The following is a 23,855-nucleotide window of genomic DNA, read 5'->3' on the forward strand; positions in this document are numbered from 1 at the left end:
GGCAGACCCAAAATGTATTCCAACAAAGGGCCAGGAAGATTTTTAAGGAATCAGCAGAGAGATGGCCTGATCTAGAACCACTTGCTTTGAAACTTTCCGATGAGTTGAAGGGGCTGCAGGTGGAAGACTGAAGAGTAGCGTGGTTTTGCAGCCATTAGCAGACTACCTCGTGAGCAACAGATTCTGCAAGATCAAGGAGGTGCTTAGTCATACACATTCAGTCAATTCACCTTCCAAAATGAGAGCCAGAGAGACAAGATGGGGTTTACTTGACATTAAACAAATTCTACACCAGTTAGGAATCTGTGGTTAAATAGTGGATTGAAAAAAAAAAAAAAAGAAAGAAATAGTGGATTGGGCTAAGCTGGCAGAGAAGATGGAGAAAGTGGATGGATATGTAGCTATTCAGGTGGTCAGAACAGCAAGACTTGGTGATGGACTGGCTGTAAAAGGAGACAAAGAAAAGCAAGCATCAGGAATGACGTCCAGATTTCTGGCTCACATAAACCTATGTGTGGCAGGGCCATTCATGGACATGGGGGCTGGTGGAAACTCAAAAGTTTAGTGTTGCATCTGTTAAGTGTGAAGGGACCTTGAGACACCTTTGAGATGAAAAGAAGCAGTTGGGTATCAGTACTTGTTTAGAAAAGCAAGCTGGGTGGCAGATGAACATGGGAATGTCCTCTCATCCTGGGCAGGGCTAGAACAAGATGGTCCAAGAAGAGTGAGAAGATGGGGGCCGGCACTGTGACGTAGCAGGTAAGGTCGCCACCTGCAGTGCTGGCATCCCATGTGGGAGCTGGTTTGAGACCCAGCTGTTCCACTTCCGATCCAGTTCTCTGCTATGGCCTGGGAAAGCAGTAGAAGATGGCCCAAGTCCTTGCACTGTGATGTAGCAGGTAAGGTCGCCACCTGCAGTGCTGGCATCCCATGTGGGAGCTGGTTTGAGACCCAGCTGTTCCACTTCCGATCCAGTTCTCTGCTATGGCCTGGGAAAGCAGTAGAAGATGGCCCAAGTCCTTGGGCCCATGCAAACATGTGGGAGACTGGAAGAAGCTCCTGGCTCCTGGCTTCAGATCAGCGCAGCTCTGGCCATTGTGGCCATCTTGGGAGTGAACCAACGGAAGGAAAACCCCTCTCTCTCTCTACCTCTGCCTCTCTGTTATTTTGCCTTTCAAATAAGTAAATAAATCTTAAAAAAAAAAAAAAAAGACAAAGGAGAAGAAGAGTGAGAAGATGACAGTGAGGAAGATGAGTAACTCCAGCATTCCTGTTCTGCAAAATTGTCTCCACCACAAGCGTTGGCCCTTGTCCCAAACAGTTCTTCCGTGTAACATGTATGGCATATTTGCTCCTCCCTGTGGATGTGGGGTTTTTTTTCTTCTTTTCCAATGCAAACCTTTCATCAACATATCATTGATGTAGTTTTGTATTCCTGCCAAGGATGTATCATCTAATTTTTTTTTTTTTACAGGCAGAGTGGACAGTGAGAGAGAGAGAGAGACAGCGAGAAAGGTCTCCCTTTGCTGTTGGTTTACCCTCCAATGGCCGCCGCAGCCGGCGTGCTGCGGCCGGCGCACTGTTGCTGATCCGAAGGCAGGAGCCAGGTGCTTCTCCTGGTCTCCCATGGGGTGCAGGGCCCAAGCACTTGGGCCATCCTCCACAGCACTCCCTGGCCACAGCAGAGAGCTGGCCTGGAAGAGGGGCAACCGGGACAGAATCCAGCACCCCGACTGGGACTAGAACCCTGTGTGCTGGCACTGCAAGGCGGAGGATTAGCCTAGTGAGCCGCAGCGCTGGCCCATCTAAATCTAATTATGAGAAAATAACAAGACATATCCAGATCCTGGGGCAATAAAAAAGACAAGTAGCCTGGCCCTTTCCAAAGTGTCAATGCCATGAAAGACAAAAAATAAGTAAAATAAAATCTTAGATAAAAGGAAACCAGGGAAACAAGCCAACCAAACACAATACATGATTCTTGACTGACCCTAAGTTGGAAGGAAAGAAATATGAGATATTTTAGGGACAATAGGGGAAAATGAAATGTGGTGTACTAGATAATATTGTATCAATGATAGGTTTCTTAAGTGTGATCATGATGTTGGGGTCATGCAGTAGAATGGCCAGGTTCTGAGAAGATATATGTTGAAGTGTTTCAGGATGACATATCTATGATTTTCAATTAGTTCAGAGAAAAAAAAATTGTATGGAGAAAGAAAAAAAGCAAATATGGAAATAGGTTAACAAATTGCAGACTCAAAGTAAAAAGGTACTGGGTTTTCACTGTACTACTCTTGTAATTTTAGGTTTTAAATTTTCTATATGAAAGGTTAGGGAGGCCGGTACCGTGGCTCACTTGGCTAATCCTCCGCCTGCAGTGCCAGCACCCAGGGTTCTAGTCCCGGTTAGGGCGCCAGGTACTAGTCCCAATTGCTCCTCTTCCAGTCCAGCTCTCTGCTGTGGCCCGGGAGGGCAGTGGAGGATGGCCCAAGTGCTTGGGCCCCTGCATCCACATGGGAGACCAGGAGGAAGTACCCAGCTCCTGGCTTCGGATGGGTGCAGCGCCGTCCGCAGCGGCCATTAGGGGAGTGAACCAACAGAAGGAAGACCTTTCTCTCTGTCTCTCTCTCACTGTCTATAACTCTACTTGTAAAAAAAAAAAAAAAAAAAAAAAAAAGTTAGGGAAATTATAATGACTTCTGAGGCCATGCTACCCCAACTTAGGTAAAACTTCACCAGTGAGGGGTACAAGCCACAAGACTGGCTTCGCTTCAGACACCAGTCACAAGTTTGGGGGTCCCCACATCACCTTCACATCTAACCAGCTGCCTACAAAATCAGGGTTCTCATTATCCACTCAGGTTTAGTAACTCACTAGAATGACTCACAGTACACAAGCAAGAACTATACTTACAATTAAAGTTTTATTATGGCAAAAGGATACAAATTAGAAGGAGCCAAAGGAGGAAACACAGGGTAAGATCTTGGAGAGTTTCAAATGAAAGTTTTCACTGTCCTGTATCTGTCATGATGTGTCTTCCTTCCCCACTGATATGTGACAGTGATACAAAAGGTTGCCAACCAGGAAAGTTCACCTACGCTCTGACACCCCTACCCAACCCCCTAAAGAAAAAGGACTCAATCCTATTCAATCCTAGTTAAAATCAACCAGATGTTCTTGCAGGCAGATGCAACCCACAACTTACTGGATCAAGACACATCTCAGCGCTGAATGGGTACCTCTTGATGACAAAACTTGGTTCCCAACTTGGTTGAAGATTCTGCCTATAGGGCCGCTGCTCTGGCTTAGTGGATAAAGCCACCATCTGCAATGCTGGCATCCCATATGGGCGCTGGTTCCAGTCCCAGCTGCTCCACTTGCAATGAAGCCCTCTGCTATGGCCTGGGCAAGCAGTAGAAGTCCTTGGGCCCCTGCACCCACGTGGGAGACCTGGAAGAAGCTCCTGGCTCCTGGCTTTGGATCGGCACAGCTCTGGCCGTTGTGGCCATCTGGAGAGTGAACCAGTGGATGGAAGACCTCTCTCTATTTCTGCATCTCCTTCTCGCTCTGTTTAACTCTGACTTTCAAGTAAATAAATAAATCTTTAAAAAAGAAAAAAAAAGATTCTGCTCATAAGCAACAATCTCATTCTCAACTTTACTTTTGTCACATAGAAAGCCAAAAATCCCCTAATTATAATGTTAAATCTCCAGCCGCAACTGAACATGGAATGTATGTAACTTAGTATGCATGATAACTTAGTGGGTATGTGTGAATATGCATAACATTTCCTAGAATTCCTCTAAAATGTAATGACTATGTATAACTTTGCTAGAAGCAAGCCCTATAGAACTTGTAACTCCCGGTTGTTCAGAGAGCCTGGTTTTTGGTCATAAGACTACCTTGGCTTCTTGTCTTGGCCAAACCTAATATATTCCTTTCTGCTTACCACTCGAATGTGTTTCTTTGGCATCCATGTTAGACAATAGCCCTTGAGTTTTCCCACCTGATTACATATCCAAAGTCAGTCTTTACTGGGGTTTCATTATGCAAGCATGACTGACTGCATCATTGGCTGTGCCCCTTCCCTCTTCTTGGAGGTCAGACTGATACTACATGGCTCAAAGCCCCAGCCTTCCAATCTCACCATCCCTCTTTCTGGCAGGGCCAGTGCCCATCTAGTGTCATCTCCTTAGCATAAACTATCAGGGCCCACCATGAGTAAAAAGCCATTCCTATCATTTAAGAAATACCAAGAATTTAGAAAATATTTCCCAAAAACTAAGGACAAAGGCCAATCAGCTTTTTTTATTACGGAGATATAAAACTAAAAGAAAAAAAATGTTTATTATCAAGAACCGGAGTAGACTGGCCTAGAACACCTGAATCAAAAATTACCAGGCTCCAGGTATGTTGTCTCAGCTCTGCGTTGCTTCATCAGCATTATGTTTGCATATTAAGTTTAAAGAGACAATCCAGGCATCTCATCAGTTTCCATTTTTAGGCCATCAGGATAAGGCATTTCACTTTTCTACTCAGGGTCGGCGCAAACAGTAAATATGCAGTTGTGTAAGAGCGAAAATGGAAAAAAGTAATTTACATTTGTTGCCCAATACTTCCCAACTCAATATGCCAAATGCTTATGATAATCATAGCCTATCCGACTCCAATCAAATCAGAGCCTTATAACTCTCCAACCCAAACAGGGAGGAAGTCAGAATTCCTTGAGCAGCATGAAAAATCACTGGATAATTGCAAATTAGAACCATAATCAGTCCTCTGGCCCCTGAGCCTTCTTCATCACTAGGCTGTGAACCAAAATGCCTTCTCATAAATGTATCTGCAGAAAAGATCCAGAGCACAGGGCAGAGAGAGCTGCTTTATTCACAGACCCCACTGTGAGAACAGAGGGAAACAATGTCCATGAGAAATGAAAAGGGGACACTTGTTTACTGGCAAATAGAAGCTCTAGAAGCATTGGTATTCTCTCTGGAACTAGTTTGTTTTTACATTTGCAAATATGTTTTTTGCTTGATTGTTCTAATGCTAAAAAAGTAAAAATGTGTAATAAGAGTAACATTCAAAATATTTTAATTCATTTGAGAGACAAAGAGCTCCTACCTTTTTGTTCACTCTCCAAATGCCTACAAGGGCCAGCCAGGGCTAAACTGGGGCAACAGCCAGGAGTCAGGAACTCAATCCAGATCTCCCTTACGGCTGGCAGGAATCCAATCACTTATGCCATCATCACTGCATCCCATGGTCTGCATTAGCAGGAAGCTGGAATCTGAAGCCAGAGACAGGAGTTGAATCTAATGTGAAACGTGGATGTCTTAACCCCTACACTAAAATGCCTACTCAGGCATCCAAAATATTCAACAACTGTTGCAAGAAGGGTACACATCAATCAGAACAGATTCCAGCCACTTTGCTGTATAGGAGAGCAACCTGGATAGACAACATGAAACAGGTGCCTTACCTGAACTCCCAGCTGCACTCCCAGAGAGAACCACTGTTAATCCTGAAGCCCAGTCCCAGAGATGTTCCACGCATCCACAGGCATATCTGTGTGCTTTTATAGCCCTTTTTGGCCTAGAGCTCTGATTTTGAAAACACCTTACTCTTCTGTGGCATACTTTTTTCTTCTAACAGTATATCTTTTAAATAGTATATCTTTTTTTGAAAATCCCAAAAGTTCAAAACTTAATCACCAAATTAATACACTAACGGTATTTGGAGGCAAAAAGGATTAGATGCAGTCATGAAGGTGGGGTCCCCAGGATGGCACTAATGGCTTTATAATAAGAGAATGAGACCTGAGTTAGCATGTGACACCTCTGCGATGCTATGGTATAGTAGGACAGATGCCAAGCAGATAGCAGCACCGTGCTCCCACATTTCCAAGCCTCCTGAACCATAAGCCAAATAAACTTTTTTTTTTTTTTGACAAGCAGAGTGGACAGTGAGAGAGAGAGACAGAGAGAAAGGTCTTCCTTTTGCCATTGGTTCACCCTCCAATGGCCGCTGCGGCCAGCGCACCGCGCTGATCTGAAGGCAGGAGCCAGGTACTTCTCCTGGTCTCCCATGGGGTGCAGGGCCCAAGCACCTAGGCCATCCTCCACAGCACTCCCAGGCCACAGCAGAGAGCTGGCCTGGAAAAGGGGCAACCGGGACAGAATCCGGCGCCCCGACCGGGACTAGAACCCGGTGTGCCAGCACTGCAAGGCAGAGGATTAGCCTATTGAGCCATGGCGCTGGCCGAGCCAAATAAACTTGTACTTGTATCAACTACCTGGTCTCAGGTGCTTTGTTACAGTAACAGAAAACTCACTAAGACAGTATGTTAGGTATTCTTTACGCCTGTCTCCACCTCATTTTTGTTAAGCTTTAGCAGTGTTACTCCAAGGGTGGGCTGTAAACCAGTTGGCACTGATCTGGAAATCGTTTGCTGCTGGACTGAGAACAGCTAAGAAATGAGCTTGCACCAGAATGCATATCATTATGCTTGTACATACTCTGTTCACTTCAGCTGGTATTTGTGTGTGTTTTATTGAATTATGTTCTGGTTCAAGCTCCTTATCTCCTAGCGGTCCGGTAGCAAAGAGCATACTGTCTACTCTGGGCAGTGCAGGCATAGAACATTACCCTAAGTTATTTAACCAGTCCTCTCTTGATGAGGTTCATACAAACATTCTTGCATGCATACATCCTCATGTACTTGGGAGAGTATTTCTGTGGGAGGCATTTCTAGGAGTGAAATCAAGGGTTGTACGAATGATGACAAAGTTAATCATGATGGTACCACAGAGTTAGATAACTATTTCAACTCTTGCATTTCATCTATGACAAAACTGAAACAAGAGAGGTTAAAGCAAGGTCCAAAGTCAAGTCATTGACAGGAATGGGCCCAACTGCCTCCTAAAGGCACTGAGTATCAGAGAAGCCACAGCCCAGACATAAGACCTTGGTGTCTGAGCTGAGAGAATGCATTCAGTGACTCTATCTCCAATATCAGTGTAACTTGGGACTATTAAGTATATCTGAGGGGGCCTGATCTACAGAAAATCCAGGTCCTATTATCATGGGTTTTGCTTGGCCTCCTATGAAGAGCTCTGAAGAGACTTCTTGGGCCTGATTTAACTATTCTCACCTCATAGAGGAAAGAGGGGAAAGGTTGCATTAGACAAATATATCCTAAAAAGGCAGAAAATTCACCTAGAATTTAGAAAAGTTCAATGATAGTGGGCTCTTGTCAGAGAAAGAAAAGGAATAGTGAAGCACAATGAGGAGAAAATGAAGAATTGACAAGGGCAGAAAACAGCTGTTGATAATGAGGAAAAAGGTAAAGTTTCACCAGAAGAAACTGAACCCAGACTTAGAAAAAACAGAACTGTGAAGTCCTGGAAACCAAGAGAGAAAGTCCCAATAGGGAATAAGCCAACAACAGTGTAAATAAAAAAAATAAAAAAATAAAAAAAAACAGGAGACTCACATAGGATGGGGACTTTAAAACTTTAAAATACCCATTGAATTTGGCAACATGGAAGACACTGATGACCTTCCTGAGAGTCTTTCAAGGGAACAGCAACAGCAGAATACAAATTGCAAGGTGTGAGGAAGGAGTGGGAAGCAGGAAAACAGAGCCATTGCATGGAGAGGATTCTTGGGCTGACAGCGGAAAAGGAGAAAGGGAAGATAGGTGGGGCAGCTGGGACCCATTGAGCAGGTCCGGAAGAACTTTAGGGACCTTCTGTATGACTGCAGGCCATTCCACTCATTTTTAGAAGTAGCTATAGAGAATCCTAGTTCCCGCCAATTGGTATCAATTATCCATAGTAATGAAACTGTACAATACTGTTTGCAAGCAGTGTGCATAAAGTATGCTGATAACAATAGTTACCATTTATTGAGAGCCTATTTATGCAAAGCTTTGAGCTTTGCATAAATTAGCTCTTTTAATCCACACAATGATCCTGTGGGGTAGACCTTATTATTTTCTTCAACGTGAAAATGATGAAACCTGAGACAGATTGCTTAATTAGCCGGCCAGAGATCACCTGGCAAATAAATGGCTGCATCAGGATTCAAACACAAGTTCATCATATTCTAACACTGGTACCCTTAACTGTTAAGCCAGAGTCCTTCAAACTGGATGGTCCTGTGGAGAACTTCTCAAAATGCATTTCCTCTAGTTCCACAAATCATGTACCAACTTTTTTTTTCTTGAGAAAGAGGAAGAAAGAGAATGAAAGAGACAGAGACTGGGAGACAGAGAGCTCCCACTTGTCAGTTCACTCCCAAATACTTACAACAGTTGGGGCTTAGTAGCTAGGTACTGATTCCAGGTGGCAGGAACTCAACTGATGAGCCATCCCGGGGTCTGCATTAGCAGGAAGCTGGAACCAGGAATCAAATCAAATTTAGGCCCTCAAATATAGAATGCCAGAATCTTAACCACTAGGACAAACACCCACCAGGACAAACCTTTTATAAATGAAAATTGGTACCTTGGGGTAAGCGCTGTGCCAAGCAGGTAAAGCCGCCACCTGCAGTGCCAGCATCCCATCTGGGCACCGGTTTGAGTCCTGGCTGCTCTACTTCCAATCCAGCTCTCTGTTATGGCCCAGGAAAGCAGTAGAAGATGGCCCAAGTCCTTGGGCCCATGCAAACATGTGGGAGACCCAGAAGAAGCTCCTGACTCCTAGCTTCAGATCAGTGCAGCTCCAGCCATTGCAATCATCTGGTGACTGAACCAGCGGATAAAGACTTACTTTCTCTCTCTCTCTCTCTCTGATTAGGACTCTCTGTAACTGTCTTTCAAATAAATAAATAAATCTTTTTTAAAAAAAAAAGAAAAGAAAAATTGGAGCCCAGAATCCATAAGCTCTACAAATAATGTCTGTGCTCATAGCAGTCTTCTTGGTGAAGTGTTCACTCCCTCACTATTTGAACCGCCTTGAGTTTGTCTCCACCCACACTGGGATTCACTCTTTGCCCAGGATAAAGAGAGCCTGGGCTGCCTGATGGAGATAAAATAGCTCCTCGGGCCTCACCTGGACCTACTGAATGAGGATTGCTGGGGGGAGGCCTGGCTGTACATCCAGCAGATTTCCTGGGCAATTCTTATTTCCAGAGACGTTTGAGGAACACTGTTAGCTTATCTGCAGCTAAAAGCACCGTAAGCACTATCCTGGGCTCTCAATTGAGTTTCCAATGCTTAATCATGCTAAGCTTCATTTTCCTCCCTACAACATGGACATAAGGGCCAACATGGTGGTGCAGTAAATTAATCCTCCACCTGTGGTTCCAGCATCCCATCTAGGCACTGGTTCTAGTCCCAGCTGTCCTCTTCCAATCCAACTCTCTGCTATGTCTGGCAAAGCAGTGGGAGATGGGCCAAGCACTTGGGCCCCTGCACCTACATGGGAGACCCAGAAGAAGCTCCTGGCTTCGGATTGGCCCAGTTCCAGCTGTTGGTGGCCATTTGGGGAGTAAACCAGCGGATGAAAAACCTTTCTCTCTGTCTCTCCGTCTCTCTGTCTGTTACTCTACCTCTCAAATAAATAAATAAAATATATTTAAAAAATAATGGGCATAAATGTGTTTGGTGGGATTATTATAAAGGTTAGAAACTTTATCAATTAGGACTAGATATGCTTGCACATACCAAAAACAAAGTAATAGGGGCCAGTGCTGTGGTGCAGCAGTTAAAGCCACCGCCTGCAGTGCCAGCATCCCATATGGGTGTCGGTTTGAGTCCTGGCTGCTCCACTTCTGATCCAATTCTCTGCTGTGGCCTGGAAAAGCAGTAGAAGATGGCCTAAGTCTTCAGGCCCCTTGCACGCATGTGGGAGACCTGGAAGAATCTCCTGGCTTTGGATCAGTGCAGCTTCAGCCATTGTGGCCAGTTGGGGAGTGAACCATCAGATGGAAGACCTCTCTTTCTCTCTCTCTGCCTCTCCTTTCTCTGTGTAACTCTGACTTTCAAATAAATAAATGAATCTTTATATAAAAAAATTTTTAAATGGCTTAAGCATAGTTTTTCTCTCAAGTTATAGTGCATAAGTAGACAATCCACAGCTGATATAAGATCTCTAATCATTAGGGAGAAAGACCTTTGCTTTCTGTCTGTTCTTTCATTATTCACATATTGCCTCTTGGCACAAAATGACTGCAGCTCTTTTATCCACAGTCTCAAGTAAAGGGAGGAGAAGAAGGGATGCACCTCCCAGCCAAGCCAGATCTTTTTAAGTAGGCTATGAAAGGCACTTGAAAATATTCTTGGAAAAAAAAAAAGAATTAAAAGATAAGTTTATTTTTGATGCCAAAAAAACTCTTGCATTCCATGCATAATTTTTTCATGGTATGTATTTTTCAAAAACTTTTTGAAGACCCCCCTCATATGCATGGATTTCAAAACTTGCGGGCATCATAGTCCTTGTTTATTTTCATACTTGTTGAGCTCCTTATTTAGTAGAACCGTTAAGCCTTTGACTAGGGTGTAAAAATGTGATCTCAAACATAAACAAAATATTAAGTTTAAAAATAGGGGGCACCAAAATAAACTTATCTCTCAATGCAATTTTCCATGAACTTTTTGAAGCCCCTTCATGTATCTGAAAGATCCTCACAGCACTTGCTTATATTGCATCAAACAGAACTCAGTCCCAGGGCCATACCTTGTTGCAAGGAAGGAGAGGAACTGAAATTTCCATTCAGCATCAGGTGTCTGCCACCCCAAATAAATCAGGCTTCTGTTATTTACAAAGGAGGAGTGAATCTTGGCATGGCAGCCACATGAATGTGCATCTGCAGGCTTCCTCCTGCAGGGAGCTGAGAACCCTAGCTGCTTTGCTTTGAAATCCACTGAATGTGACTGAATGTGGAAATCCAAGTGACTGAATGTGGGCAGAGTGCAAAATTGGACCCAGACCTGAGAGACAGGGACTCCTTTACTGGCAGACTTTGGCCCACAGGCTCCCTGATGGCTTTGTGGAACCTCATCAGACTGTACCTTTCTAGATGGCAGTGTCCTCTGGAATGCTAACAAGCCACTGCTCACTCTCCTTTGCTTGGAGATGCTGGCTCTCCTGGACTTCTCTAGCTCCCTGTCTTTTGTTGCCCCCTTCCTATCTCCCCTCACACAGGCATCTTCCCTGGTGAAACACTTGCACACTTACTGCAGCCCATCTTGGTACCTGCTTCTCAAAGGATCTGGACTAACAAAACTGGCAAGACAATTCACAGTCTCTAGCACAGATTCAATAATGCATGCGTAACGTGTTATGTACAACACAATGCATGTGTAACACTTGTGTAACTTAGCGATGGCTATGTATTAAGGTGCTCAGTGAAGTAATAGCTGTGAAGTAATAACAGTGGTGGTGGTAACAGAAGACAAGGAAGTGGTGCAGAGCCAGTGATGGGGGAAGAAGAGTTTCACAAAGAGGGGAAGCACAGGGTTTGAGACCAATATGCTAATGGATCCTCCTCAGCCCCCAGGGTTTTTCTATTGCATTAAAATCAGTACCAAAGTCAACATGCAGGGAGAAATATAGACCCTATTAGATAGTTGTCATCCAAAGGCAACCAAACAGTTATTAACACCAGCCAGTTCAAGTCATTTTTCAACAAAAAGAAAGAAAAAGCAGCAAGGCAGACCCCAAGATAATATCATGCCACAAAAAAACCAATTGTCTAAGCAGCTCTGGTCCTTCTGTTGGAAAAATGGTGACAAGAAATTACTTGTCATGGTCAACTAAGAACGTTATCCTATGAACAAGTTTTCAGTGTGGACATGTAAATCTCCACATGTAAATCTCTACAAAAGTAATAGGGGCGGCCGGCGCCACGGCTCACTAGGCTAATCCTCCACCTTGCAGTGCCGGCACACCGGGTTCTAGTCCTGGTGGGGGCGCCGGATTCTGTCCCAGTTGCCCCTCTTCCAGGCCAGCTCTCTGCTGTGGCCAGGGAGTACAGTGGAGGATGGCCTAGGTGCTTGGGCCCTGCACCCCATGGGAGACCAGGAAAAGTACCTGGCTCCTGCCATCAGATCAGCGCGGTGCGCTGGCCGCAGTGCACCAGCCGCAGCGGCCATTGGAGGGTGAACCAACGGCAAAAGGAAGACCTTTCTCTCTGTCTCTCTCTCTCTCACTGTCCACTCTGCCTGTCAAAAAAAAAAAAAGTATAGGGGCAGGAGTTTGGTGCAGAAGTGAGGATGCCACTTGTGACACCCACACACTGTACCAGAGTGCCTGGGTTTGAGTCATGACTTCACACTCGATTCCAGCTTGCTGCTAACATGCTGCTAGGAAGCAGCAGGTGATGGCGCTAGCTGGGTCCCTGCCAGATTGAGTTCCTGGCCCTTGGCTCCAACCTGGCCCATCCACAGCTATTGCAAGCATTTGAGGTGTAAGCCAGAGGATGAGAGATCTCTGCCTCTCTGCCTCTCAAATAAATTAAATAAGTAAATTTCAGGTAATAAAGAATTTTAAGGACAAAACACAGATTAATGGAATACACAGGGAGGGTGAAAGGTGGGGGAAGAGAGAGGAGCCAGTGTTTGGCTTAGTAATTTGAGTCTCTACTTGGGATGCCCACATGCTCCACATGCTGTATTGGAGTCCCTGGGTTCAAGTTCCAGCTCTGCTTCTGATCCAGCTTCCTACTAATGTGCACCCACACCCACAGGGCAGCATGTGATCACTCCAGTAGTTGAGTCCTTGCCACTCATATGGAAGACCCCAACTGAACTCCAGACTCTTGCTTTGGCCTGGCCCAACCTTGGATATTGTGTGCATTCTCTTTTTTTTTTTTTTTTTTTTTTTTTTTTTTTTTACTTAACAGGTAGAGTTATAGACAGTGAGAGAGAGACAGAGAGAAAGGGCTTCCTTCCGTTGGTTCACTCCCCAAATGGCCGCTACAGCCGGCACTGCGCCAATCCGAAGCCAGAAGCCAGGAGCTTCTTCCTGGTCTCCCATGTGGGTGCAAGCACTTGGGCCATCCTCCACTGCCTTCCCGGGCCACAGCAGAGAGCTGGACCGGAAGAAGAGCAAACAGGACTAGAACCCAGCGCCCATATGGGATGCCAGCGCCACAGGTGGAGGATTAACCAAGTGAGCCACAGCACCAGCCCCGGGCATTCTCTTTAAAAAAAAAAAATTATGGAAAAAATGAACATGGATCTGTTTGTATATGATACAGAAGTTGTATGGGACTGAATTAAGATTTTGTGCCTGGCACACAGAAGTGTAACAAATGATTGCTGCCTAAATAAAGGACATCATTCCATGTTAGAGTTCCCCATTCATGTGTTCATTAAAGATTTGCAGAAATTCTTATGTGCCAGGCTCTGTGCTAGATACAGAGGATGTCACAGTGAGGAAGGCAGTTAAGGTCCTTGCCCCACCCACTTTCTGCAGAGAAATTTATTTTGCATTTTATTTTTTAAAGACTTTATTTATTTGTTTATTTGAGAGGTAGAGTAACAGACAGAGAGACGGAGAGACAGAGAGAAAGGTCTTCCATCCGCTGGTTTACTCCCCAAATGGCCACCAACAGCTGGAACTGGGCCAATCTGAAGCCAGGAGCTTCTTCTGGGTCTCCCATGTAGGTGCAGGGGCCCAAGTGCTTGGCCCATCTCCCACTGCTTTGCCAGGCATAGCAGAGAGTTGGATTGGAAGAGGACAACCGGGACTAGAACCAGTGCCTAGATGGGATGCTGGAACCACAGGTGGAGGATTAATTTACTGCACCACCGTGTTGGCCCTTATGTCCATGTTGTAGGGAGGGAAATGAAGCTTAGCATGATTAAGCATTGGAAACTCAATTGAGAGCCCAGGATAGTGCTTACAGTGCTTTTAGCTGCAGATAAGCTAACAGTGTTCCTCAAACGTCTCTGGAAATAAGAATTGCCCAGGAAATCTGCTGGATGTACAGCCAGGCCTCCCCCCAGCTGTGGGGACCCATGAGCCGGCCATGGGCCCACATGCTAAGGCTTAGCTTGCTGACCGTTTGCAATAGTTACTGCTGTGTGGATGTTTATGGTTTCTGTTGAGCTGCGATATCGGACCGTTTCATAACCCCAGGCTAGAGTCAAAACAACTATGGCCTTGGGGCTTCCCGTACTTCTTTTCCCACTGACCAAGGCTGAGAAAACACCAGGTGGAAGCTTGTTGTTAGCACCCGAGTCACCTGCTACATGACCAGGAGCTTGATTGGATGAAGGCGTGTGATCACCTTTAGGGTTGGACAAGGAGCGTGTGGACTGTGCGTGATCAGGCACCCGATTGGAGCACCGCCGCATGGACTATAGTATGGACTAAGCTTGCTTACATGCTTCAACAATGTTATACTGTTTGTGATATGGTACGGGAGCTTCCCCTTTCTTTCGGAGCTCCCCTTGCTCAAGGGTTTCTCTTTCTATCCTGTTTAAATAAAAGTCTACTGAAGACCGATCAGCTGGGAGCAGTGTCGTTCCTTTGCGGGCAAGGGAGTGACACCCGGCAGTCCTCATTCAGTAGGTCCAGGTGAGGCCCGAGGAGCTATTTTATCTCCATCAGGCAGCCCAGGTTCTTTTTATCCTGGTCAAAGAGTGAATCCCAGTGTGGGTGGAGACAAACTCAAGGCTGTTCAAATAGTGAGGGGGTAAGCACTTGACCAAGAAGAAGCTTATGGATTCTGGGCTCCAATTTTTCTTTTCCTTTTTTTTTTTTAAGATTTATTTATTTATTTAGGCTGGCGCTGCGGCTCAATAGGCTAATCCTCTGCCTGCGGCGCTGACACACCGGGTTCTAGTCCCGGTTGCCCCTCTTCCAGGCCAGCTCTCTGCTGTGGCCTGGGAGTGCAGTGGAGGATGGCCCAACTGCTTGGGCCCTGCACCCCATGGGAGACCAGGAGAAGCACCTGGCTCCTGCCGTCGGATCAGCACAGTGCACGGGCCGCAGCACGCCGGCTGCGGCGGCCATTGGAGGGTGAACCAAAGGCAAAGGAAGACCTTTCTCTCTGTCTCTCTCTCTCACTGTCCACTCTGCCTGTCAAAAAAAAAAAAAAAAAAAAGATTTATTTATTTATTTAAAAGACAGAGTTACAGAGAGACAGAGGCAGAGAGAGAGAGAGATAAAGAGAGAGAGAGAGGTCTTCCACCCACTGGGTCACTCCCCAGATGGCAGCAATGGCCAGAGCTGCACCAATCCGAAGCCAGGAGATAGGAGCTTCTTCCAGGTCTCCCATGAGAGTGCAGTGGCCCAAGGACTTGGGCCATCCTCTACTGCTTTCCCAGGCCATATCAGAGAGCTAGATCGAAAGAGGAGCAGCCAGGACTAGAACCAACACCCATATGGGATGCCTGTGCCACAGGCGAAGGCTTAGCCCACTACACCACAGCACAGGCCCCTATTTTTCATTTTATATGGACCCTTCTACCTACCCATCTTTCTATGTTCACAGCCTGAGTGCTCATAGATGTCACGTTTAAAGCCCCTACATTGCTTTTGAAATATTTTCTTAGTCTCTGAAACCAAGTTGATCACCCATGTAAAAACATCCCTGATACAACCCTGGGTTTCTATTGGCCTTTGTATTAGTTGTCTATTTCATAACAAATTACCCTAAAACTTAATGACTTAAAATAAGAATCAATTATTATCTCACAGATCCAAGGAGTGACTTAATTATATGGTGAGGCTTCCACACAGATGTTAGCTGGGGATTTTCTCCAAAGGCTTGACTTTGACTGCAGTATCTGCTACCACGGTGGAGCATGACCAGAAAACTGATGCTGGCTGTTAGCAGTAGGCTCAGTTCTTCACTGTGTGCGTCTCCCTTAGAGCTCTTCATGAAGTGCCAGCTGGCTCTCCCCAAGGCATGTGACCTGATAGAAAGGGAGACAGAGAGATCAAGAGAGAAGATGCAATGTCTTCTCTAACCTCATCTCAGATATAACATACCATATCTCCCTCTGGATTCTGTTGGTCACACAGACCACCCCTGGTACAATGTGGCAAGGGACTACATAACGGTGTAAAACCACAAGACAGGGATCACTGGGGCCTCCTAAAAGACTGCCTACCACATCTCCAAGGACAACTCCATCTTCCCAAACTCCACCCAAACCTGGAATGGGAGATGCAAATTTCACTTGTGAAAACACAAAAGCATGCAGCAAACAGTGAATTTACTCTGTCCTGGAAACCTGTGTTTGAGTTCCATAGAACTGCTTTTCTTCAACTGGACTTCAGTCTCATGCCATAGGCCTGAATAGAACATTGTAAGGAGCAGCTCCAATCAAGTAATTGCTGTCTTTGTGTCACTGTTTGGCCAGTGGATCCACAGGTAAATAATTCTCTAGTTCCAGGTCTCTGTTCTGGGTACCTGCTAAATAATTACTTCGCTTGTGTAAAATCTGGAATTTTAGGGACTGATGCTGGTTTAGATGTCCAAATTCCATCCTGCAGTGCCAGGGTTCAACTTCTGGCTCTGCTTCTGATTCTAGCTTCCATCAGAGGCAGCAGGCAATGGCTCAAGTGGTTGGGTCCTCATTACCCGTGCATGAGATGTGGTTTGAGCCTGGGCTGAGTTTCCATCTCTTAGGCATTTGGGAAGTAAATCAGCAAATAGGAGATCTCTCTCTTCCTCCTTCTCAATTAAACAAAATAACTTTTGCTTTATATCTGGAATTTTTCACATTTCCCTTTTTTTGGCTATTCAGATGCTTGGAACTAAATGTGTGAGCCTCTGCTACTGTTCACCTTGAGCTAATGTTATCCTGGACTTGTTTCTTCCATTTGTTCTCTATTTTCTCCAGCCCCCCCCCCCAACCTCGACTTTATCCTTCTGTGTACTTTATACTTTTGTAATGCCTCTCAATGCTTTTGTGGACTGAGGTAAAGTATAACTACATAAAATATTTAAAGTTTTGCCCAAGAGACTGGTGACCTGCATCACATGTGCCATCTAGTGGTGAGAGAGGCAACTGTAGAATAGAAACCTGGTTTTTCAGGTTTGATTTTTCTGGGGAGTGAGGAACAGTGAACCAGGTCCGAGGAAGAAGACTCCTCTCTCTGTTGTCAGGAATTGAGAGTGCTGAGGATTAGAGACTCTAGGTATGGCCAAGGAGCAGGTGACTCAGGGGCTGGAACCCAAGGTGGTTTGTTGGGATGTGAAGAAGCAATTAAAAAATACTAATGACGTTACAAATGAGGAAGATACAGGCAGTGGAAGGGTTTGGTGAAAGGTGTGTAATGTAAAGAGACCAGATTCAAGCCAATGATCACTTGAAAAGTGTGTAATGTATATTGACTGAAGATATGACCAGATATTCTTAAACATTCACATTATGCACAGAAAGGAACTTAGAATCTAATGTTTTTGTTTTACTCCTGAGAAAACTGGGAACCAGAGGCACTGTGGACCTTATCCAAGGTCACAGGTCCAGGGTGACTCCTCAGCCAGTGTGCTTTCCTCAGCTCCACACTGCCCCTAATCCTATGTAGTAAATGCTCATTTTGGCAGTTATTTTGTACAGATTCAAAATAAAAATCAGATCATCACATAAAAATATACTGAATCCAGCATGCTTCACAGAAATTATTACTCACTAGTTTTGCAGCTGCCCCTTGACAGGGGCAGGATGGAGGAGATGGTTATGACACACTGACTTCGTTAACCTTCACTGCCTGGCAAATGGCATCAGGTCACAGTGGTAAGGAGGGATTCCAGAAGCCAATCGCAGTAGGCGAGGGAACCCCAGCCTGGGGACAAGAAGGTAAGTTCATTCATCTAGCATGTCAACCTAGTGCCTGCTCTGGGCCAAGTTCTAGGCAGGAAGCTGGGGTGGTAATATCAACAATGCACTGGCTATCCCCAGAGCCATGCACATTCCATCTGTCTGCACGCTGATATGTATTTCTGGGCAGTGCTTGAGTTGCAACTGAGGGACAGCTCAAATCAAAGGGCTCTTGAAGGCCTAGTCAGAGGTCTCAGGCTGAGCATCTTGGAATGACCCTGGAACCAGGGACCACTGAGGGGGATGAGATTCAGTGTAAGAAGGAACTTGAGCCATTGCCATATTGAAAAACACACATGCAGAACTTCAGTCATTTCGGAGATTTCTATTGGATAGTGTCTTTCCTGGATTTTCTGCTTCTCTGAGTCCTACCAATTTTTCCAATTCCTTCAAAGATGAATACAGAGACTGACATGAGTTGCTGGTTTCTGAGAGAGGCAGAGCCATAGTAGCTGTTCTACATACAACATAACTCAGAGGTACAAATGACACACTAGAGACAGAGGGCCTCTGCAGCTCATTTCCTTAAGTTTCCCAGGGTTCTGTGCGGGTAAAATAGGGACCATGGTGCAATGGTAAGATGCCACTTGTGATGCCTGCATCCCACAGCTGAGTGCCTGGATCTGAGTCCTGGCTCTGCTTGTTCTACCTTCCTGCTAACGTGCATCTTGAAAGGAAGTATGTAATGGCTCAAATACTTGAGTCCCTGCCACCCTTGTGGGAGTCCTAGATTGAGTTTGGGGCTCCTGGCCTCAGCCTGGCCATTATGGGCATCTGAGGAATGAATCAGCAGATGGAAGATCTCTCTCTGTCTCTCTGCTTTTGCTGCCTTTCAAATAGAATAAAATATATAATAAAATGAAATGAGAAACTCAGGATATTTAGAAATGATAAAAAAATAAAAATAGGAGCAGGCATTTGACACAGTGGTTAAGACGCCACTTGTGACAGCTGCATCCCGTATCAGAGTGCATGGCTTCAAGTCCCGACTCCATTTCTGATCCAGTTTCCTGCTAATGCACACCCTGGGCAGCAGTAGGTGATGGCTCAGGTACTTAAGTCTTATCACACACATGGGAAACCTAGATGGAGTTCCTGGCTCCTAACTTTAGCCTGGCCCAATCCTGGGTTTTGCTGGCACTGGAGTGAACCAGCAAATAAAAGATCTCTCTCTCTCTCTCTCTCCCTCTCTCTCTCTCTCTCTCTCTTCCTCCCTCCTACCTTTCCTCCCTCCCTCCCCCCACCCCTTCTCTCTTCCTCCCTTTTTTTTTTAAGATTTTTATTTATTTATTTGAGAGATAGAGTTATAGACAGTGAGAGGGAGAGACATAGAGAAAGGTCTTCCTTCCGTTGGTTCACTCACCAAATGGCCACAATGACTGGAGCCATGCCAATCCAAAGCCAGGAGCCAGGTGCTTCTTCCTGGTCTCTCATATGGGTGCAGGGGCCCAGGCACTTGGGCCATCTTCTACTGCTTTCCCAAGAGAGAGCTGGATTGGAAGAGGAGCAGCCAGGACTAGAACCGGCACTCATATGGGCTGCTAGTGCCGCAGGCGGAGGATTAACCTACTGCACCACAGCACCGGCCCCATCTCTTCCTCCCTTTCACAAATACCTTTTTTAATTTGAGAATTAACAAAATTAAAGAATACCGGTGCAAAATAGGAGCAAGAGGAACAGAGGTAGTATGAAGATGTTCACCCTTAGAAATCAGACTTAGATTCCCATGCCAGGTTCCCCATTACTAGTTGGGTGGTCTTTGGACAAGCCTTAAGGCATCAGTTTTCTTGCTAAGATCTACAAATGCCATGGGGATTAAGTGAGATAGCAGAAGAGACAGTGCCTGGCTCATGGTAAGTATAGATTCCTCACTCATCTCTTCTGGATGCTAATCTCTACTCTTCCATGAAAAGGAGCCAAAGGTCACTTTCTCATCAGGTGTCAGCTGGAGGTTAGTCATGGCTAGCTATTCCACTCATTCTCTCTCTCTCTTTTTTTTTTTTTTTTTTTTTTTTGACAGGCAGAGTGGACAGTGAGAGAGAGACAGAGAGAAAGGTCTTCCTTTTGCCGTTGGTTCACCTCCAATGGCCGCCATGGCAGGCGCACCGTGCTGATCCGAAGGCAGGAGTCAGGTGCTTTTCCTGGTCTCCCATGGAGTGCAGGGCCCAAGGACTTGGGCCATCCTCCACTGCACTCCCTGGCCACAGCAGAGAGCTGGCCTGGAAGAGGGGCAACCGGGACAGAACCCGGCGCCCTGACCGGGACTAGAACCCGGTGTGCCGGTGCCGCAGGGTGGAGGATTAGCCTAGTGAGCCACGGCGCCGGCCTCCACTCATTCTCTCAATGAGTATTTGCTATTAAAATGAAGACTTCCTGGTCTCATTTTCTGTATCATACAGAGACAAAATAAGTAGATAAGTAAACAAGCTCCCGAGAGGGGTAGCACTTGTGGGCCAGATGGCTAGGCAAACCAATACACAGCAGGAGTACCAAAAGCTAATAGAGTGCAGGGGGAGAGGAACACAGAGGTGATATTTCAACCAAGTTAGAAAGGGCACGTAGAAGTTTGTGTGCTCAGCCAGCACACAGCAGAGGCATGTTTAGCAGAGACAACAGCACAGGCACAAGACGGAAGCTGGAAAGCAAGGTAACTCTAATTATGAAGGTCCCTGAGCTTCTAAAAGATGTGTCATCCCATTTGTAAAAGGCAAAATGTTTATACGATCTGAAGAGAAACCAGCATATTGATATTGGTCATTGTATTTGAGTACTGAAAGTATGTCTACACTGCCAGTGTGGGACTGGTTCGGAAGTGGTGAGAATGGTCAGCCTCAGCTTGTTCCACTCTCTCCCTACCTTCCTGTGCTCTAGTCACAAGAAGCTGTGTCAACCGTGTTCCCTGAATAATAAATAACAAGCTTAATGTCAACTTTATAATAAACTCAAAAATATCTGGAGTGCTCTAAGGGAAGTAGGGTCTAGAGGAACAACACCCAAGTTAAAACAGGCATCTCAAGCTCCTTCCTCCCTCAAGCTTTGGCACCTGCTGTCCCCCTGGTGTGGACCACTGTGCTCTTGACTGTCCCAGTTCCCTTTCTCTCAGTCTTCAGGTCTCAGATCAAGCATTTCTTCCTTCCCCTAATGTCTCAATCTAATTTATGGCCCTTTCACGAGTACCTTCTTGCAGTACACTGTTTCTTCTATTGATCACAACTTAAACTTTATTCTTATTCCCATCCTCTGATCAGCATCTGTCTTCCCCCATTAGACTGTAAACTCCATGAGGATGGAGTTATGTCTGCCCCCATTTAACACTGCGTCCCCAGCGCTCAGCACAATACCTAGCACTGGGTGCACGATCTCGGCAAACATTTGATGGATGAGATCATTAGAACAGTCTGGGGGCTCACCGTTTAACCTAAGGAAGTGCAGGGGACGACTATCCCACAAAGTGGACAGGTCAAGTTTAAGAATCAAAATCCTGGGGCCGGCACTGTGGTGCAGCGGGTAAAGCCATTGCCTGCAGTGCTGGCATTCCATATTGCTGCTGGTTCGAGTCCCAGCTGCTCCACTTCCAATCCAGCTCTCTGCTATGGTCTGGGAAAGCAGTAGAAGATTGGTCATTCCATTTGTAAATGGTGAAAGGTTTTCACCAGCACAGCTCTGGCCGTTGCAGCCAACTGGGGAGTGAACCAACAGATGGAAGACCAACAGACCTCTCTCTCTGTCTCTCCTTCTCTGGGTAACTGACTTTCTTTTTTTATTATTATTTTTTTTTCTTTGACAGGCAGAGTGGACAGTGAGAGAGAGAGACAGAGAGAAAGGTCTTCCTTTGCCGTTGGTTCACCCTCCAATGGCCGCCGCGGCCGGCACGCTGTGGCCAGCGCACTGCGCTGATCCGATGGCAGGAGCCAGGTGCTTCTCCTGGTCTCCCATGGGGTGCAGGGCCCAAGCACCTGGGCCATCCTCCACTGCACTCCCTGGCCACAGCAGAGAGCTGGCCTGGAAGAGGGGCAACTGGGACAGAATCCGGCGCCCCAACCGGGACTAGAACCCGGTGTGCTGGTGCCGCAAGGCGGAGGATTAGTCTAGTGAGCCGCAGCGCCGGCCTACTGACTTTCAATTAAATTTTTAAAAAGATTTATTTATTTATTCGAAAGTCAGAGTTACAGAGAGAGAGAGAGAGAAAGAGAGAAAGGTCTTCCATCTGCTGGTTCATTCCCCAGATGGCCGCAGCAGCTGGAGCTGCGCTGACCCAAAACCAGGAGTCAGGAGCTTCTTCTGGGTCTCCCACGTGGGTGCAGGGGCCCAAGGACTTGGGCCATCTTCTACTGCTTTCCCAGGCCAAAGCAGAGAGCTGGGTCAGAAGTGGAGCAGCCAGGACTCTAACCAGCACCCATACAGGATGCAGGCTATGCCACAGCGCCAACCCCAATACATCTAAAAAAAAAAAAAAAAAAAAAAAAAAACCAGCGTTGTGGCATTAGGTTGAGCTTCTGTGGTGCCAGCATCTCATATGGGCACCGGTTCCAGTCCCGGCTGCTCTGTTTCCAATCCAACTCCCTGCTGATGGCCTAGGAAAGCAGAGGAAGATGGCCCAAAGTGTGGGCCCCTGCACCCATGTGGGAGACCTGGAAGAAGCTCCCTGCTCCTGCTTTGGGTCAGCCCAGTTCCAGCCTTTGTGGCCACTTGGAGAGTGAACCAGCAGATGGAAGACACACTCTCTCTCTCCATCTCTCTCTCTCTCCCTCCCACTCTCTCTGTAACTCTGCCTCTTAAATATACAAATAAATCTTTAAAATAACTAACTAAAAATCCGTTCCGACTGTACTGAATTCTCACACTTGTAGCTGGTACAGCCTGAGTAGCCAAACCCTGACTCCAGCACACACCATTATCCCCTCATTAAACCGCAGCTTCCACCGCCAGTTTCCCCCAAGGCGGCAACAACAAGGCAAGGCGGAGGCTGGCCCAAATGAGAACACCTGGAAGAGCAGCCACGGACCCTCCAGGAGGGCGAAGTCGCTGCCTCGGGAAGTCCTGAGGTAAAAGCCTTCCTCCACACGGGCGGCGCCATGCTTCTTTGTAACCTCAAAATCACGAGGAGCCGCAAGAGCTGAGGAGTAGCTGAGGGCTTTTTTTTTTTTTTTCTTTCCCCTTTTTTAGTAGTTTCGCCACTACTTGCAAATCTAAAAGGCGTTTGCTAGAAATCTAGGCGTGGAGGAAAATCCCCGAGAAGGCGGGTAGACGCTCATGCGCAGCGCCACCTTGGGGACGGCCGGGAGCCGATGCGGAAGGCCCGCCCGGACTCTGGTTTTCCCAACGAAGACCAAAGCCCACGGGACCCGGAGACATCCCGTTACTACATTTCCCAGAGGCCCTCGAGGCCGACTTCCGGCTCTGCTCTAGGACAGGAACTGAGCCGCGGCTCGCTTGTCCAACCTGGAGCACGTAGGTTGTTTTAACAGAGAAAATGTCGCCCTTCCTTCTCCAGCCTGCAAGTTCTTCCAGACGTCAGGCAAGCTACATAACGTTCCCGTCTAATCCGCAACCAGAAAGTGGGCGCCGCAGAGCCTTCTGGGAAATGTAGTTCCATAGGAGGCTTCTGGGAAACGGAGTCCCGGAAGCAAACGAGCTTTTGCAGCCTACTAGAGGCCAGGTCGAAGTGTGTCACGTGATCCTACAATCCGCGCTTCCGGGACTTTGCCTTTTCCTGAGCTGCTGTGAGGAGGGGTGCTGAGCGCTGGGGTATTTTCCAGCACCGTCTGGACTCGTCTGGAATAACCTCCCCGGTTCCTGCGCCATCGCTGTTGCCCAAACAGGACGCTGAGCGCGAATTTGCATATCCTTAAATTTGTCATGACCGCTGCAGCCGCCAAAGTGAACCACTCGCCTTTAATCCGTTTTTTGATCGCCTTATCTCTTGGGGAACCTTGCCCACCACCAGTTTTCCTTGCACCACTTTGTCCTAACCCCTAATTGGCGCCTTAGAAACTCAAGTCTCACGGACCCCGCCTACGTTCTCCCTTTCAGTCTCCTCCAAACGAGCTCCATTCACCGGGAGGA

General features: G+C 46.5%; 1 long non-coding RNA gene across 1 annotated transcript; it reads right to left on the reverse strand.

Annotated features, from left to right (window-relative positions):
• Nucleotides 1-725: 725 nt before the first annotated feature.
• On the reverse strand, nucleotides 726-23,487 carry LOC127490954 (uncharacterized). The gene is made up of 4 exons (XR_007919323.2): nucleotides 23,232-23,487; nucleotides 17,602-17,754; nucleotides 15,656-15,875; nucleotides 726-8,400 (listed from the first exon to the last, which is right to left on the reverse strand). It is a non-coding gene; the product is annotated as an uncharacterized lncRNA (long non-coding RNA).
• Nucleotides 23,488-23,855: the final 368 nt, after the last annotated feature.

The sequence above is a fragment of the Oryctolagus cuniculus genome, chromosome 11 (assembly GCF_964237555.1).
Source record: "Oryctolagus cuniculus chromosome 11, mOryCun1.1, whole genome shotgun sequence".
NCBI classification, from domain to species: Eukaryota; Metazoa; Chordata; class Mammalia; order Lagomorpha; family Leporidae; genus Oryctolagus; species Oryctolagus cuniculus.